Source organism: Oryctolagus cuniculus, chromosome 7 (genome assembly GCF_964237555.1).
Source record: "Oryctolagus cuniculus chromosome 7, mOryCun1.1, whole genome shotgun sequence".
NCBI lineage: Eukaryota > Metazoa > Chordata > Mammalia > Lagomorpha > Leporidae > Oryctolagus > Oryctolagus cuniculus.
In genome coordinates this window covers 86,307,520-86,322,344 of record NC_091438.1, presented here as the reverse complement: position 1 = coordinate 86,322,344, position 14,825 = coordinate 86,307,520, and the positions used below count along the sequence as shown (strand labels likewise).

General features: G+C 39.6%; 1 pseudogene; it reads right to left on the bottom strand.

The window, feature by feature from the left end:
* Positions 1-393: 393 nt before the first annotated feature.
* On the bottom strand, positions 394-3,113 carry LOC100340929 (survival motor neuron protein-like; annotated as a pseudogene).
* Between the last annotated feature and the right edge of the window lie 11,712 nt (positions 3,114-14,825).

Below are 14,825 nucleotides of genomic sequence, written 5' to 3'. Positions count from 1 at the left end.
CAGCTCTAAAGGATCAACTAAACTCCAGTGAAGTTATAACAAGAGCACTTCATAGCAATACAGCATACTGCATACGCGTTACAAACCAGAGAGAGAGTCTGGCTGTGTGACTACCAGTGATGCAGGTGTCTTCAGATTTTAAGGACCTACACATTGTAAAAGTGAGTTGTTTTTTTTTTTCCATACAGCCAGCCAGCCAGCCAGCAAGTAATCCTGGTGGGGTACAGCTCAATCTTTTATTTACCTGCTTTGTCATCAAAATATCTTTACTATTGCTTTACATTAACTTTTCAATTTTTTCACATTTCTGTTTCTTAAATTATCAAAACACTTGTTTTCCACAAACCACAGCATTTATAGCAAAGGTTCACCTTAAAATGATGCACTCACTCCTTAACTGAAGTGTGAGCATCTTCCTTCTTTCTGACTTTGCTGGAAGCATAGATAGCAGCCAGGATGATAGCCACTCATGAAATAAGAGATTAACATACTTCCCAAGGCATCAGCTTCATCAAGAGAATCTGGAGGGGCCCACGCTGTGGCGTAGCAGCTAAAGCCACCACTTCCCATATGGGCACCAGTTCGAGTCCCAGCTGCTCTACTTCCAATCCAGCTCTCTGCTATGGCCTGGGAAAGCAGTAGAAGATCAAGTCCTTGGGCCCCTGCACCCGAGTGGAAGACCCAGAAGAAGCTCCTGGCTCCTGGCTTCAAATTGGCACAGCTCCGGCCATTGTGGCCATCTGGGGAGTGAACCAGTGGATGAAAGACCTCTCTCTCACTGCCTCTCCTTCTCTCTTCATGTAACTCTGACTTTCAAATAAATAAATAAATCTAAAAAAAGAGAGAGAGAGAATCTGGACATATGAGAGGTGGTGGTGGAATTGCTGGTGGCCCAGAAGGAAATGGGGGTAGCCAGCATGACAGGAAGTGGGGTGGTACGGGTGGTCATGGTGGTGGAAGTGGACCATTGAACTTTAGACCTGGCTTTCCTGGTCCCTGGCCCTGGCATGGGGGTTGCAGAGGGAGGAAAAAGCTCTAAGGATTAGCTTTTGACTTGATATTATTTGTTTCCAGGAGTCCAGGAGAAGTCCTCACTGGAAACTTGACTCTCATTTTCATTCTCCTGAGCATTTTGTTCCGTGTTATTAGCTACTTCAGATGTCTGGGAAAAGTAGAACAGACAGATTTTGCTCTTCTCTATTTCCATATCCAGTGTAAACCACAACACAGGTTTCCCTCTTAAGATCAACTGAATCAACTGTAGCTGGGGAGATGCAGCCGTCTTCAGACCAAATAGCAGAACATTTTTTACCAACCTTCCACTGTTTCAAGGCAGTTGCAGTATTCCTTGTTTGGCATTTATTCTTCTTAACAGATTTTCTTTTAGTTTATGACCTTTGGTTGATCTGAAATTTCACAAATGCCACCATTCTTCAGTGCATGCGTAAATGATGCTATAGCTTTACCATAAGCTTTTATCAATGCTGTATCATCCCAAATGTCAGAATCAGCACTCCGGCCCATTCTGCACTGGAACAGCACTGAGTCCTCCAGCCCCAGGACACCAGATGTCGCCACTGCCACCACCACTGCCAATGCCTATTGCCATAGTGAGCCTCCTGCCAAAGGGCATTAATTCTTCATCTATCCTATGTTGCAAGTAGTTTTCTATTTGGGGTTGATTTAAACCTTTTTATTTGAAACCAAGAAGTAGAGAGAGACAGCACTCCCATCCACTGGTTGACTCCCTGAATATTTACAGTAGCCAAGGCTGGGCTGAAACCAGGAGCTGAGAATTTGATCTGTCTCGACGTGGATGGCAAGAGCTCAATTACTTGAGTATCTGAATTAGTAGGAAGCTAGAAATGAAGATGGAGTCAGAACTTGATCTCAGGTACTCTGGTGTGGGTGTCTTAATTGCTGAGATATCATTTGTTCCTTGTTTGATTTTTATGTAAATTTATGGCATTATTTTTTATGTGCAGAAGTATCTCTTTTATGTTATTTACTGAGAGGCATGTATAGAACTCAAAATAGTTAAAAGGATAACATCAAAATGGAAAAATTAGACAAGCATATGAACAACTGGCAGAAGATGCATTACAAACAGTTCTAGGAGAATAAATTTGACTGGTCTAACAGTAAAGGAACTATAAATTAAAATGAGATACCACATTATCAAATATCAAAGTGACAAAGGTTTTTTATAGAGAGATTCCCAATACTGATTAAAGTGTAAGAGAAATGTGTAACTCTGTGTGCTCCTGGTAGGATTATGAATTGGCAAAACTTTTATGGTGGGTAGTTTTCAATATAACATATTTCATTTATTCTCAGTTTTGGATTAGTTGCCATTGCTTGTCTGAGTGCGCCAAATTTTGAATAATGGATATTACTGGTCAGAAGAGCCCATTTTATAAATTTGACTTGTAATGATTTTACATATTTATGGGGTACAGTGATATTTCAACATCTGAATACAAGGTGTAACGATTAGGTGAAGGTAATAGGCATTTTTATCACCACAAACATGTATTACTTCTTTGTGTTGCGAACATTCAAAATTCTCCCTACTAGCTATTTTGAAACATGGAATTGTCAACCATAGTTACCCTTTGGTGCTATAGAACATTAGAAGTTGTTCTTCCTACCCAGCTGTACCCACTAGCAGCCACCCTTTTCCACCCTTCTCTGGAACCCCTCTATTTCCCAACCTCTGGTAACCACTCTACTACTCCCTTCTGTGCATAGCTTTCACATTTACATGAGTGCTTTTAGCAGTTCATGGAAAACTAGATTAAAAGGCAAGTTTAGTTTGGTGCAAAATATTTTTGAAATTCATGCATAAATTTTTTCATAGTATGCATTTTCCATGAATTTTTGAAGACGTTGAATATGTGTGGATTTCAAAATTTTTGCATCAAGATAAATTTATCTATTAATTCCCCTTTTCACAGATTTTTTGAAGTACCCTTGTTGAAAATTAGCATTGAAACTATAAATCCTTCATAATGAGCTTTACATACCTCCATGGGAAGAATGGTTTGAATAGTCATTTTTGAATCACAACGTCCTAAAGCGTTCATGCAAGCAGGCTTTCCTTTAGCAGCCATTTCATCAACTTCCAAATTGTGACAAAATTGCATTTGGAGACAATATTGGGGTTTTCTTGGGTTCCCTTTCTCTGTTGCCCCTGTGACTCCTCAGCCCAGTGGGCTAAGAGCATCCACTGTGTCCTGAGACCATTTGCCAAGGAGGACACACAAAAAAAAAATCTTGAAAGGAAAATACCAGGAAGAACAAAAAAAAAAAATGTCAATGCTCAGCTCCTAACTTCCTAAATGGGTTTTCTGGCCCTCAGAGCAGAAAAAAACATCTTAAACACCATGACTTGTCATTTGCAAAGGCTAAGTTCCCCAGAGCTTCAAAGGGCTAGATGATGAAAGAAGCTAAACATAAACATTTGTCTGTAGAGAATGGATTAGAATAGAACAGATGAGGAACCAGACCACCCTCCCTGGAGACTAGATAGGGTTTCCTAGATAGGGTTTCTGGGGTGGAGAATTTGCATTAGAGAAGAAATAACACTGAAAGCCCCAGGTAAGGGTTACTGATAACACTCCCCTTCTCAGGTTTTTATTAGACAACTTAGTTCTTCCTTCAGTTTAGGAACCTAGCAATAACGCAGTAGGTTTATGATTTTAAAGTTATTGTGATTTAAAAATAAAAGCTTCCTCTTCCTAGGAGAGAATTGAACTTCTCCACCCCATTGTCAAACTGACCCATGTGACTTACTTTGGCCAATAAATTGTAAGCTTTACTAACCAGCCCCAGGGTCTCTTTATTCTCTCTTCCTCTACCCTGAATTGAGCAGTATCAGCTCCAACTGCCTGGATCCCAGAGCGAAGAGGGCATGGAATAGCACCACAACTGACCAGGGAGACCAGGCAAGTGAGAAGTAAACTTGGTTCTTCAAAGCCACTGAGATTTGGGGAGCATTCCTCACCACAGCAAAACCTCAGCTATCCTGGCTAATATAAATAGAGAGAGCTATGCACTGTTTTGAACCTGAACTTGGATAGCAATTGTTTATACCTATGTGCTTCATGCCATGGTAAGATGGGAAGAGAAGCACTGAAGATGTTGCAAACATGCTAGACACAGGATGGACTGAATTCACTCTGAGTTTTCCATGAGCCCTAGGGTGATGCCCCAGCAATGAAGTCAGTTCTTGGCTGGCAAATACCTACAGAGAAACATCCACAGTGGGGACAGAGGCCAGCATCCAAAGGTTAGGAGGGACAATCATCTCTCAAAAGAATGTGGCAAACCAGTTGTAGTTTCCACCATTCTATACCAAAACCTGAATACTCCCAAAAGCCCTTTGAACTTAGTTGCTACAACAGGAAAAAAAAAAAAAAAAGCCAGGGAGGGGATGGGGGACAAAGATTGCTGAACATGTCTGAATTACTTGGAAAATGAAAAGATAAAATTCTCAACTAGGGACCGGCATTGTAGCTGATGTAGCTGGTAAACCTGCCTATGAGGCTGGCATCCCAAATGGGCACTGGTTTGAGTTCTGGCTGTTCCACTTCCTATCCAGCTCCATGTAATTGCACCTGGAAAAGCAATGGAAGGTGGCCTAAGTATTTGGGCCACTGCACCAACATGGGAGACCTGGAAAAACTCCTGGCTCCTGGCTTCAGTCTGGCCCCGCCCCAGATGTTATGGCCATTTGGGGAGTGAAATAGGGGATGGAAGATCTATGTATCTCTCCCTCTCTCTCTCTCTCTCTCTCTCTCTCTCTCTCTCTCTGTAATTCTGCCTTTCAAATAAATAAAATAAATCTTAAAAAAAAATTTCTCAGGACCTGTGCTGTGGTGTAGTAAGTTAATCCTCTGCCTGCTGCACTGCCATCCCATGTGGACACTGCTTCATGTCCTGGCTGCTCCTCCTCTGATCTAGCCCTCTGCTATGGCCTGGGAAAGCAGTAGAAGATGGCCCAAGTGCTTGGGCCCCTGCACCCACGTGGGAGACCCAGAAGAAGTTCTTGGATCCTGGCTTTGGATTGGCCCAGCTCTGGCCATTGTGGCCATTTGGGGAGTGAACCAGCACTCTGTCTCTCCCTCTCTCTGTAACTCTGCCTCTCAAATAAGAAAATAAATCTTTAAAAAACAAAAGTCTCAGTCATAGAAAAAGAAAAGTCAAGGCAGAATTTAGATCCACTGTTATAAAAATAGTCATGTTTACTTGCTCATGTTTGCGTCCTGAGAAATGTGTACATATCACACCCAAGATACTTTGGGAGAACACCGTCAAGGTTACTTGTTTTGATCAGCTATAGGAGTTGAGGGTCTACTCAGGCAGAGATGAAGCCACTTGTGGACAATGATTGCACGTTATTGAATGTGTTAATTTTTCCAAACCTAATGCTCAAGCAATGAGTAGATATTTGCTTTGCCTGAAGCAACCACCAAGAACCTGCTACCAGAAACACTTCAGCTGCACAAATATTTATCCTGGTAAACCAGAAAAATGAGAAGATAATAGTTGTAAATAAATCCCGCTAGAATTTCCTGTCTTCTATGCACTAAATTTTTTCCTTGTTTTGCAGAAGAAAGCTGTAATATGACACTAACATTTTCATCTCCAGGACTGATTTTTTTCTACTGGATCTGATGGATTAATATTTAATGTTTTTGCATAATTTGAATAATACCACAGCAGACAAACACAGATGCACCATAAAAAACAAGTTGAGATGTTAGCTTTAGTTAGTTTAAAATAGAGAATTCATTCATTTAAAATGGAGGATCAAGAGCTTAGAAGTTTTCATTCAGGGCCAGTGTTGGCACAGTGGGTCAAGCTTCACGCTGGCATCCCATATCAGAGGGCCAGTTCAGTCTCAGCTGCTCCACTTCCAATCCAGTTCCCTTTCAATGCGCCTGGGAGGCTGCAGAAGATGTCCCAAGTACTTGTGCCCCTGCCACTCATTTAGGAGACCCAGATGGAGTTTCAGGTTACTGGCTTCAGCCTGGCACAACCTCAGCCATTGCAGTCATTTAGGCAGTGAACCTGCAGATGAAAGAGCTATCTCTCTCTTTGTGTCTCTCCCTCTCTCTCTGTCACTCTGCTTTTCAAGTAAGTAAAAGAATATTTTTTAAAATAAAAGCTTTCATTCTTCTCTTTAACATAGAAATAATAAGATAATAATAGAGAAAAGTAGAATTATGTAGCATAAAAACACTGTACTAATTATATTACATAGTTTATACTTAGCTTCGCAATCATTAATATATTACTTATCAATAAGAAAACATGTCATTATAAATTATCTTGCTGCAGAAGATTGTCTAGGAAGGTTAATCTTAGTTTAATTTTAATGGACCTAGCTTACTTTAGTTACTTTGATTTTTATGTCGTGTTTGATCGACCAGATGTAGTATAGGAAAATAACAATGGAAGCAAGGAGCAAAGTATGAATATTAGTAAGGAGAAAATGACCCAGGTCTCTCAGAACAAGCATGTAAGTTAAAGGTTGTGAAAATCCAAAAGATGGAAAAATAACACATGTCCTAGGACTTTATCCTAGAATATGATATTAATTAAAGTACCCATGACTTCTTAGATTTGCTATCTAGTTCAAAAACTTTAGTATGCACTACCATATTTACTAGTTGTACAGTCTTGGCCAATTTCATTCAGTCTCTTCAACTATAAACAGAACAATATATTACCTATCTACAATACAATGAGAATTAAAAAGAGGTGTTATACTGTAATAATTTTTAAATAAGTTTATTACTAGAAAAAAAACAGCATTAGCTCATAATGATAAAAGGGTCAATTCTTTAAATAACAAACATTCAAAATATATTAAATAAAATTTAGCACAACTAGAAGGAGAAAAATACAAATCCATAATTGTAGTTGGAGATTTTAATTCACTGATTGATAGGGCAAAGCGGCAAAAAATAAGGTTATGGAAGATTTGAACCATACTTTCTATCAACTTGATCTAACTGGCATTCGTGAAACAATACATTCCATCATTGCAAAACACATGTGTATTCAAAAGCACAAGCAGTATTCACCAAGATAGATTAAAATCTGAATCATAAAACAAGTGTCAATAAATTTAAGAGGACTGAATGTATTCTATTGCCAAAGTGGTAGTAAATTAGAAGCCGATAGAAAACGATATTCAGAAAATCTCCAAATATTTGGAAATTAAACAATAAAAACATAAGAATAACCCATGATTAAGGAATAAACCATTATAGAATTTATAAAATATTTTGAACAAAATAATAATACCATATATTGGCCAGCGCCATGGCTCACTTGTCTAATCCTCTGCCTGCAGCGCCGGCACCCCGGGTTCTAGTCCCAGTTGGGGCACCCGATTCTGTCCCGGTCACTCCTCTTCCAGTCTAGCTCTCTGCTGTGGCTCAGGAAGGTAGTGGAGGATGGCCCAAGTGCTTGGGCCCTGCACCTGCATGGGAGACCAGGAGGAAGCACCTGGCTCCTGGCTTCGGATCATCATAGCTCGCCAGCCGCAACGCACCAGCCGTAGCGGCCATTTGGGAGGTGAACCAATGGAAGGAAGACCTTTCTCTCTGTCTCTCTCTCTCTCTCACTGTCTAACTCTGCCTGTCAAAAATAATAATAATAATAATACCATATATCAAAATTTCCCAGAGCAATACCTAGAGAGATATTTATAGCTTTAAATGCTTATATTAGACAGTTTAAAAAGCTGTGACCTCCTAGCCATCAGCGAAATACAAATAAAAACCATAATGAGGTTTCACCTCACCCCAGTTAGAATGGCTCTCATCAAAAAATCAAAAAATAATAAATGCTGGCAAGGAGGCATGGTAAGGCACCCTAATCCACTGCTGGTGGGAATGTAAAGTAGTACAACCATTATGGAAGACAGTATGGAGATTTCCCTAGAAATCTGAAAATAGATCTACCACATGACCCAGCCATCCCACTCCTGGGAATTTACCCAAACCAAATGAAATCAACACATTGAAAGAGTTATCTGTACCCCCGTGTTTATTGCAGCTCTGCTCACAGTAACTAAGATACGGAATCAACCAAAATGTTCATCAGCTGAAGGCTGGATAAAGCAAACATGGTATATACACATGATGGAATACTACTTGGCCATAAAAAGAATGAAATTCTGTATTTTGCAACAAAATGGATGCAACTGGAAACCATTATGCTTAGTGATATAAGCCAGTACCAAAAAGACAAATATGATAGATTTTTTCTTATACATAGTAGTTAATACAGATTACAAAAAAGTATAGGAATGAAAGACATCTTTTTCTTAAAAGATTTATTTTTATTTTTTAAAGATTTTTACTTATTTATTTGAAAGAGTTATACAGAGAGAGAAGGAGAGGCAGAGAGAGAGAGAGATGTCTTCAATCCACTGGTTCACTCCCCAAATGGCCACAATGACCAGAGCTGTGCCAATCCGAAGCAGGAGCCAGAAGCTCCTTCCAGGTCTCCCAAGTGGGTGCAGGGGTCCAAGGACTTGGGCCATCTTCTACAGCTTTCCCAGGCCATAGTGGAGAGCTGGATCGGAAGTGGAGCAGCCAGGACCAAACCAGACCCTGCATGGAATGCCGACACTGCAAGTAGTAGCTTTACCCCCTACACCACAGCCCGGGCCCTGAAAGAGATACCTTGTGATCCGATTGTTGTTTTTAGCCCTTGTTTGTATTCATGTGGAAGTGTGGTTTTTATATTTTTCACTTGTTGAATATTATGGTTAGCAGTGCATTAAGCTTGTGATTAAAGACTGAGCTGAAATTACATATTTGCAAAAATTAAAGAAAAAAAGAAAGGAAGGAAGGAGAGGGATTGAGGGAGGGAAGAAGGGAGGGAAGTATTATATTCTTAGAACTGTTCTATGAAATACATGAAGTCTGCTCTCTTTATATTGATAAAAATAGTTTAAAAAATAAAAATTGATAAAATTATAAAAATAAAATTGATAAAAATAGTTTAAAAAAGTGATCTAAAACTTCTATCTTAAGAAACTAGAAAAAAGAAGAGCAAAATAATCCCATAATAAGTAGAAAAAAATCATAAAGATAAAAATGAAAGCCATAAAATAGAAAACAAATGAGAGAAAGGCAAGGAAACAAAAAACTGGTCTGTTAAATAGATCAATAAAATTGATCTATCCATAGTAGACTGGTCAAGATAAGGAAGAATAAAACCACAAATTACCAATACCAACAATGAAACAGGAATAGCACTACAGATCCTACACATCAAAAAGGTAATAAAAGATTGGGAAAACTGAGGCCAGCGCTGTGCCTGCAGTGTTAACATCCCATATGGGCATCAGTTCAAGTCCCAGCTGCTCCACTTCCAATCCGGCTCTCTGCTATCGCCTGGGAAAGCAGTAGAAGACGGCCCAAGTTCTTAGGCCCCTGCACCTGTGTGAGAGATCTGGAGGAAGCTCCTGGCTCCTGGCTTCAGGTCGGCCCAGCTTCAGCAGTTGTGGTCACCTGGGAAGTGAACCAACAGATGGAAGATCTCTGTCTCTCCCTCTTTCTCTGTAACTCTGCCTTTCAAATAAACAAAATACATCTTTTTTTTTTCAAGGTTTTAATTTTCCCTAATGTGATCTCCAGGATCAGTCTACCCTAATCACAATACCACCAGACCTTTATAGAGAGAGAACAGCAAGCCGATTCTAAATTTAAATGAACAAATCAGAGGACTTTAAATGATCAAAACAATTTTGAAAAAGATCAAAGATGGAGGACTTATCTTATTTGTTTTGAAAATAAAATTATAGTAATCAAATGTGATATTCATGTAGTGTTAAATAACTAGATCAATGGAACAAAATAGAGTCCAGAAGCATGCCTGCATACATGGTCAATTGATTTTCAACAAAGCAGCAATGGGAATTCAATAGAGAAAGCATAGCCTTTGAACAAATGATAACAACTAGCTATCTATGTACAAAAAAATGAATCTCTACCTCAACCACATATCAAAAATATTTTGAGGTGAATCATAGGCATATACATAAATGCTAATTTTTTAAACTTTTATTTAATAAATATAAATTTCCAAAGTACAGTTTATGGATTACAATGGCTTTTTCCTCCCCAAAACTTCCCTCCCACCAGCAACCCTCCCATTTCCCGTTCCTTCTCCCATTCCGTTCACATCAAGATTCATTTTCAATTATCTTTATATACAGAAGATCAATTTAGTATAAATTAAGTAAAGACTTCAACAGTTTGCACCCACACAGAAACACAAAGTGCAAAATACTGTTTGAGTACTAGTTATAGCATTACTTCACATTGTCCAACACATTAAGGACAGAGATCCTACATGAGGAGTAAGTGCACAGTGACTCCTGTTGCTGACTTAACAAATTGACACTCTTGTTTATGGCACCAGTAATCACCCTAGGCTCTTGTCATGAGTTGCCAAGGCTGTGGAAGCATTTTGAGTTCACTGACTCTGATCTTATTTAGACAAGGTCATAGTCAAAGTGGAAGTTCTCTCCTCCCTTCAGAGAAAGGTACCTCCTTCTTTCATGGCCCATACTTTCTGCTGGGATCTCACTCACAGAGACCTTTCATTTAGGTGTGTGTGGTTTTTTTTTTTTTTTTTCTTGCCAGAGTGTCTTGGCTTTCCATGCCTGAAATACTCTGATGGGCTCTTCAGCCAGATCTGAATGCCTTAAGGGCTGATTCTGAGGCCAGAGTGCTGTTTAGGACATCCACCATTCTATGAGTCTGCTGTGTATCCTGCTTCCCATGTTGGATCATTCTCTCCCTTTTTTATTCTATCAGTTAGTATTAGCAGACACTAGTCTTGTTTATGTGAACCCTTTGACTCTTAATCCTATCATTATGATCAATTGTGAACTGAAATTGATCACTTGGACTAGTGAGATGGCATTGGTACATGCCACCTTGATGGGATTGAATTGGAATCCCCTGGCACGTTTCTAACTCTACTGTTTGGGACAAGTCGGCTTGAGCATGTCCCAAATTGTATATCTCCTCCCTCTCTTATTCCCACTCTTATATATAACAGAGATCACTTTATAGTTAAATTTAAACACCTAAGAATAATTGTGTGTTAATTAAAGAGTTCAACCAATAGTATTAAGTAGAACAAAAAAAATATTTAAAGGGATAAAGTATTAAGTTGTTCATCAACAGTCAGGACAAGGGCTGATCAAATCATTGTTTCTCATAGGGTCCATTTCACTTCAACAGGTTTCCTTTTTGGTGCTCGGTCAGTTGTTACCGATCAGGGAGAATATATGATATTTGTCCCTTTGGGACTGGTTTATTTCACTCAGCATGATGTTTTCTAGATTCCTCCATTTTGTTGTGAATGACCAGATTTCATTGTTTTTTACTGCTGTATAGTATTCCAAACATCTATAGCCAACTTATATTTGATCAAGGATCTAAAACAAATTCCTGGAGCAAGGACAGTCTATTCAACAAATGGTGCTGGGAAAACTGGATTTCCACATGCAGAAGCATGAAGCAAGACCCTATCTTACACCTTACATAAAAATCCACTCAACATGGATTAAAGATCTAAATCTAAAACCTGACACCATCAGATTATTAAAGAACATTTGAGAAACCAGCAAGATATAGGCACAGGCAAAGACTTCTTGGAAAAGACCCAAGAAGCACAGGCAGTCAAAGCCAAAATTAACATTTGGGATTGCATCAAATTGAGAAGTTTCTGTACTGCAAAAGAAACAGTCAGGAAAGTGAAGAGGCAACCGACAGAATGGGAAAAATATTCGCAAATTATGCAACAGATAAAGGTTTAATAACCAGAATCTACAAAGAGATCAAGAAACTCCACAACAACAAAACAAGCAACCCACTTAAGAGATGGGCCAAGGACCTCAACAGACTTTTTTCAAAAAAGGAAATCCAAATGGCCAACAGACACATGAAAAATGTTCAGGATCACTAGCAATCAGGGAAATGGAAATCAAAACCACAATGAGGTTTCACCTCACCCTGGTTAGAATGGCTCACATACAGAAATCTACCAACAACAGATGCTGGCGAGGATGTGGGGAAAAAGGGACACTAACCCACTGTTGGTGGGAATGTAAACTGGTCAAGCCACTATGGAAGTCAGTCTGGAGATTCCTCAGAAACCTGAATATAACCCTACCATTCAACCCAGCCATCCCACTCCTTGGAATAAATGCTAAATTTTAACACTTCTAGAAGAAACTATAGGAGAATACAACAATATAGTAAAACATTTATTAGACACTGGCAGGTGTTTGGCTGGTGGTTAAGAAGTCTGTATCCCACGTCCAAGTACCTGAGTTTGAGGTCCAGCTTCAGCTCCTGATTCTAGCTTCCTGCTAATGCAGACCCTGGGAGGCAGCAGATGATGGCTCAAGTGGCTGGGTACCTGGCACCCAAGTAGGAGACCTGGATTGAGTTCAAAGTTCCTGGCTCCAGAACTCTGGTCACTGCAGGCATTTTGGGGAGTGAACTGGCAGACAAGAAACTACTAACAGAAAAAATATATAAGTTGACCTTCAAGATAATAAAATTCTGCTCTTTGAAAGATGCTGTCAAGAAAATGAAATTGAAATCCACAAAGTGGGGGAAATTGTTCTACATGTGTTTGACAAGAACTTGTATCTGTAATACACAATGATCACTTGTAAGTCAGTAATAAATTTTAAAATGAGCAAAATACATAAGAATGTAAGTGAATGACTGATACACACATGAAAAGGTGATCAAAAGTCCTCAGAGAAACACAAATTAAAATTGCCGTGATATACCACTTCTCACACACTGTAATGAAAGAAAAGAAAAGAAAAGAAAGGAAAGGAAAGGAAAGGAAAGGAAAGGAAAGGAAAGGAAAGGAAAGGAAAGGAAAGGAAAGGAAAGGAAAGGAAAGGAAAGGAAAGGAAAGGAAAGGAAAGGAAAGGAAAGGAAAGGAAAGGAAAGGAAAGGAAAGGAAAGGAAAGGAAAGGAAAAGAAAGAAAAGAAAAGAAAAGAAAAGAAAAGAAAAGAAAAGAAAAGAAAAGAAAAGAAAAGAAAAGAAAAGAAAAGAAAAGAAAAGAAAAGAAAAGAAAAGGAGAAAAGAAAAGGATGGTACCACACTGTTTTCATGGCTTTCATTCCTTTTCTGTTTTGGTTGACATCCCAAAGGACAAAACTAAACAGACATCAGAGCCTCCTGCTAGAAGATAAGCTGCTAGCCTCCCTGCCCCAGCCCTCCTGTGCAAGTGTAAGTGATTGTAAAACTGTTTCTTCCAGCACTGACAATTGGCACCCTCCAGCCTATTAAAGTGAAAGTGCAAGAGGTCAAGCCAAGGGATTTCTCTGGGAAATGTTATTGAAATACTGAGACGTTTTATCTCCCCTGCCCCCAGGTAAAAGAGCAGGGGCTCCCCCTATATCTTAAGCAAAGAAGAGTGCAATTCAATAAACCTGACAGACTTGTCCTGGTTCCTTGCTGCTGCTCAAAGTGTGGTCCCTGGGCCAGCAGCATAGTCATTGCCTGGTAGTTTGTTAGAAATTCAAAATCTCAGTCTCCAACCCAGACTCACTGTATCAGAATCTGCGCTGTAAGGATGTTCCCCAGGTGATTGATGCAAACATCAAAGTCTCAGAGGCACTGTCCTAGAGTCAGAGGGAAGGAAGAACTGGAATGAGGAGCTGGGCCCAAGCTTCCCAGAGGTGGCAGAGCAAGAGTGAAAGAAAGTTGCACCCACATTGCACTGTTCTTTCCCCTGTAGCAGCAAAGAGGTTGTGAAAGGTTTGTATGAACCAAACGAGATCCATCAGTCGGAGGCTGGTTGGAAGGTGGACTTTGTGGCACAGGCCTCTCCACAGCTAAGTGATCTATGAGGGGACACTGCGAGAGGCCAGGGATGAAATAGCAGAAGGAAGCAATAGACGACCAGTGAGGCATTGCCCGTTCGCAGGGATTACAGCTGTCATTTGCTAATGGTGTGCATGCAGATCTGTGAGTGTGTATGTGTGTGTGTGCATGTGTGATAGGAGTTACATCTAAGAATCCTGGAAGTGCATCCTGTGAGAGAAAGAGATGGCATCTGAATACTTGCTAACCAAAGGGTCCCAGATCGATACCGTTTAAGAATGCTCTCTTTCTTCCATCCCCCTAACTTCCTGAGCTAGACACTGGAGAGGTCAGAAGCTACAGCAACTGACTAGAGGGCACAAACAAGGAAAAAGAAACCAAAGACAGCCAGACTCCCTTCTCCCACTTTCTAGCTAGAAAAATCTCGAGTCATGGAAGAAGGGGAGTTTTAACTTTGAATGAAATTCAGAAACTTCCTTATTATGCCAGGTAAAATATTATGACAGCTACTGAAACAAGATTGAACTTGCATTTACAAACAATTGCAAGATGCCTAATTATCTAGTGATAACTAGTACATTTATGAGACCTGTTTAAAATAACACCCAAAAAGATAAGAAAAAGGGCCAGATTATATATCAGGTTTAAATAAGCAATTTGGCAAAGATTAAATTTACCTTCTATTCATATCTTATTCAGGAAATTGAAAATATAGAAAGACGCATTAAAAGGAAAAGAAGTCAATGTAAATTAAGAACCAAAAAGAATTTCTAGAAATAAAAAAACTGAATCATTAAAACAGAAAGTACCCAATGGTCACTTATAAGCTTATAAATGGCTAAAGAGAGGGTTCAAGATCTGAAAGTTGTATCTAGAGAAAGTATGGCTGCTGTGGACTGGGAGTCACTGGGGTCGGTGAAGGGTCCAAG